The sequence below is a fragment of the Rhinolophus sinicus genome, chromosome 18 (assembly GCF_057876585.1).
Source record: "Rhinolophus sinicus isolate RSI-liver-muscle chromosome 18, RSI-T2T, whole genome shotgun sequence".
In the NCBI taxonomy this organism is placed as follows: Eukaryota; Metazoa; Chordata; class Mammalia; order Chiroptera; family Rhinolophidae; genus Rhinolophus; species Rhinolophus sinicus.
Window position 1 is genome coordinate 16,072,700 of NC_142518.1, and position 4,988 is coordinate 16,077,687.

The 4,988-nt window shown below is 41.4% G+C and overlaps 1 pseudogene; it reads left to right on the forward strand.

Moving 5' to 3' along the window:
* Nucleotides 1-1,708: 1,708 nt before the first annotated feature.
* On the forward strand, nucleotides 1,709-4,587 carry LOC109435732 (ubiquitin-associated protein 1 pseudogene; annotated as a pseudogene).
* Nucleotides 4,588-4,988: the final 401 nt, after the last annotated feature.

The following is a 4,988-nucleotide window of genomic DNA, read 5'->3' on the forward strand; positions in this document are numbered from 1 at the left end:
ATATTATATAAGTTATTCTGAATTTGACTTTTTTCACTCAGAATTACAACCTAAACATTTTGCCATCGTGATGGTTTTAAAATATTAGGTTGGTGCAAAAGTAATTGCAGTTTTTGCAATTATTTTAACCTTTTAAACCGCAATTACTTTTGCACCAACCTAATATGTCCACACATTCTTTGCTACTCTTTCGTTCAAAGTGTAGAGCCTAACCACACCTCTCTCTAGACTGTTGGCTGTGTGTAATGACTTGCTTCCAAGGTATAGACTTTGGTAACAAAAGGTATAAGACTTCTGAGACTAGGTCATAAAAGACACTGCGCCTTTATCTTTGCTCATTCTTTCACATCACTCGCTCTGGAGGATGCCATGTCCTGAGGACACTGAAGCAGCTCAATGAATAAGTTTCCTGACAACAACCAGCACTAACTTGCCAGATATGCAAGTGAGCTATCTGGGAAGTGCATCCCCCTGTACCTTTCCAGTCTTCAGATGACTGTAGCCTAGGCCAACATCTTGACTTCAAGATAGACCCCAAGTCAGAACCACCCAGCTAAGCTGCTGCCAGATTGGACCCACAGAAACTGGGTTCAATAACCACCCAGCTAAGCTGCTGCCGGATTTGACCCACGAAACTGGGTTCAATAGTAAGTGTGTACTGTTTTAAGCCATTAAGTTTTGGAGCCATTTGTTATACAGCAGTAGATAATGATCACAGCTACGTTATACATTTTTCACAAACATTATTTTAGTAACTGTGGTTTATAAGATTTATATGTACATGTATGTATACATATCTATTTGACAGGAAGTTATTTATTTTGACATGTAATGTCAACAACACAAAAAAGTTAAAGTCTCAGTTTTTTCCTAACACCTTTAGTTTCTTCAAATCAAAATACTGAGAGGGTAGTTTCCTAGCTATTTATAAAATGCTGGCTTAGATCTTCAAAAGTCTCTTTCTTCCCATGCTACACTTAAAATGCAAAGAAAATTACAGTCTTTGCGTCTGCAAGGAGGAAGAATTAAAACAAAATGAAAAATAATTTCTCCTTTAAAATATTTTTGTCATGTTATGATCAGAGAAGTGATCTATTATTTCTGTTCTCTTTCAAGAGCTGAGGACATATGTGGCTTTTTGATAACTACATTGTAATTTTGACTCCTTCAATTTATCCTAAAGAAGAGAAAGTATGAACCATGTACATAAGCCACTTCTAGAATTACTATAGAAACATATCTACCACTCGAATTACTGGGGGGAAATCATTATTCATTCATATAATCATTAAATATCTTTGAATACTTACTTATATGACAGGCACGGGGTACAGTTGTGGACATGGCAGATATCTTACTGCCATCACAAAGCTTACAACCCAGCATGATATGCAAACATGTGAACAGGTTATTAAAATACAGAGTGTAGAGTATTATAATGTGGATGGAGCAGGATGTTATGAGAAGTTCACAGGTAAATGCAGTGATTATGTTGGTAAAACAGCTTTTGGGAACAAAAATAAAAGCCCTAAGTTGTACTGTTTGCCAATTCTTATAGTATAAATACTCCCACGATGGCCAATTTTAATGCAAACCCACTGATCATGGAGTTGGGAAGAGAGGTACACAATCAGCTCTCACACACTGGTACAAGCCAGCTCCAGCAAACCACTGGAAATGCTTCATGAATTGTTTTATCCTCTCTCCCGTATCCCTCCCCCACAGCCTGTGTTTAGGCCAGTCTCATACTTTATCTAGGTTACTGTAATAAACCCTAATTGATCAACCATGGCTGACTCCTGGCTCTTCTCCTAACCTCCTCCCAGGTGTGCTGCCATCCTGCCTCTTCTGTGCATCAAACCTGAAATGACTCTCCATCTTCATCTGTTTGGCCTGCCATAACAAAACACCATAGATTGGCTGGCTTACAAACAACAGAAATTGATTTCTCACAGTCCTGGACGGTAGAAGTCTGAGATCAGAGTGCCTGCAGGGTTAGGTCTTGTGAAGACCCTGCTCCAGTTTTTAGACTGCTGACTTCTCACTGTGTCCTCAAGTCATCAGAAGGGATCTCTCAGGGGTCTCTTTATAAAGGAACTAACCTTATTCATGAGGGCTCTGCCCTCATTACCTAATTGCCTCCCATAGACTCTACATCCTAATAGCGGCACCTTGAACACTAGGTCTTCAGCATGTGAATTTTGTGGGGACACAAACATTCAGACCATAGCACTCACCACTGTATATAAAATAAACACTTCTTGACATTGCATATAAGACTCTTCATGGTCTGGCCTTGCCTGCCTAGTCAACCTCAACTTCCATCACCTCTTCCTATGTCTGCTATGTACTAGCCATGCTGAACAGTCATCAATGACCTATTAGTCCTAGAACATGCCATCTGTTCTCCCCCTCCATCAAGGATAATAATATAAGCTAATTCATTGAGGACTAACTAAATGTCAGGGAAGGTGCTAAGCACTAGAAACACAAATATAAATAAGACACAATCTCTGAACTCAGTAATAGCGGGATGGGCAGACAGACATGTAAATTCCTTATTATAATGCTTTGAGATGAACACAGTACCTACAGGTATGGATACAATATACAATCAGGAGCAGTAAATACTAACCAAACCCTACAATAGAGCCTGGAATGTGGCAGGTGTTTTATCTGTTAAATATATAAATCAGTGATCTAATGCCAGAGCAGGGTACCATTTGATTAACATAGTACATACAAGAATTATTATAAGCTTTCAGAGATGGGAGAGCTCACTGCTTATTGGAGAAAAGACCAAAAACATATTTTTATAACATGATTATATTATGAAGAAATAAGTCCTAAAAGACATCTCTGAGCCTACGGAGCCTCCAGGTCTTCAAAGCTTTGTAGATTTCTGCAATGAGTTATGGCTTCCAATGGATGCCAACACTGGCTGACCATGAGAATCACCCTTAATGTTTAAAATGACAGATTCTGAGCCGCCTAAAGGGGTGGGGCAGTGAGGGGAAGAAAGGGGAACGTAGGACTTGGACATGACGGCTGTGGTACTGGCAGTGGCTACGGCGATGGCCTGGCCCAGGGACGGCAGAGTAGAAGGCGGTGGCATTTTCTCTCCCTAGGGACCATCAGGAGCTCAGCAAGGACCAAGCCTGGGAGGTCACCAGCACCAGCACTCTTTGGCTTTTGGGACGGCGGCGGCAGCAGCATTCAGGTTCTAAATGGCTTCTAAGAAGTTGGGTGCAGATTTTCATGGGATTTTCAAGGAGATGATGTCCCATTTAAGACAGGAAACAAATTCAAAATACCAGCTAACGTTGGTCTACCTATTGGTTTCTCCTGGCCTGATTGTTTGCAGGTCGTCAGAGAAGTACAGATGACTTCTCCTTGGGAAGAAAAACCATTGAGTGGGCTGAAGATATTAGGAAAAATCCAAGAAGCCCAGCGGGAAGCAGAGCACAAGGCTGAAAAAACAGAAGCTAAAGTGAATTCTAAGTGTGATCGAGATGGTGATAGCAACACGAGCTCCCACAGGACTCACAGGACAGCCGCAGTGCCACTGCCCATTAACCCCATCCTGGCCAGCTTACAGCACACCAGCAGCCTCACCCCCACTTGGGTCAGCAGCAGTGCCACAACACAGAAAGTTCTCAGCCCACCTCACACAAAGGCAGTTTTCAATCCTGCTGACTTTGAGTGTGAAGAAGACCTATTTGATAATCTGGAGTTAAAAACTACTAATGAGAAGGAAGAGCTGAACAACATTCCGGTAGGAACCACTGGACCCATCATGGGTCAGTTATTGGACAATAACTTGCCTTGAGGCGGCTCTGGGTCTGTGTGACAGGATGAAGAGGTCCTGGCACCCCTGCAGCAGGCAGCACTAGATTACAAACCTCTTCACAAACCCAATAGCTTCATAACCTTACCACAGTTGGGCAACAGTGAAAAGATGCCGCTGGCTTCCAAGTGGCCCTTCCCACCCATGCCTGCAGTAAGCAATATCAAATCCTGTCCTTCCCCAAACTGGACTCTGATGACAGCCATCAGAAGACAGCCAAGTTGGCAAGGACTTCTCACAGCACATCCTGCCTCTGCAATGACATGTTCCAGGATTCCCTAAAGCTTTCTACCCAAAGCAGTGCCAGTAAGCTCAATGGGCATCATACTTTGGGGCTTTCAGCTTTGAACTTGGACAGTGGCACAGAGGTCCACGCCTGACCCTTCTGATATGATCTCCCAGATGCCGTCTCTCTCTGTGTTGTCTATGGAAGAATCATCACCTTCCACATTATCACTCTTTGCAGATGACATATGCTATATATAGAAAACCCTAAAGACTCCACCAAAAAGCTATTAGAAACAATCAACGAATACAGTAAAGTGGCCGGCTACAAAATCAACGTACAAAAGCCCATTGCATTCCTATATACTAACAATGAAATCTCAGAAAAAGAAATACAAAAAGCAATGCCTTTTGCAATTGCAGCAAAAAGAATAAAATACCTAGGAATAAACTTAACCAAGGATGTGAAGGACCTATATGCTGAAAACTATAAGACATTTTTGAAAGAAGCTAAAGAAGACACAAAGAAATGGAAAGACATTCCGTGCTCATGGATTGGAAGAATCAACATAGTTAAAATGGCCATATTACCCAAAGCAATATACAGATTTAATGCAATCCCCATCAAAATCCCAATGGCATTTTTTAAAGAAATAGAACGAAAAATCATCAGATTTGTTTGGAACCACAAAAGACCCCAAAGAGCCAAAGCAATCTTACGAAAAAAGAACAATGCTGGAGGTATCACACTCCCTGACTTTAGCTTGTACTACAGGGCTACAATAATCAAAACAGCATGGTATTGGCAGAAAAACAGACACATAGACCAAGGGAATAGAATTGAGAACCCAGAAATAAAACCTCATAAATAGGGACAGATAATTTTTGACAAAGAAGCTAAAAACATTCAATGGAG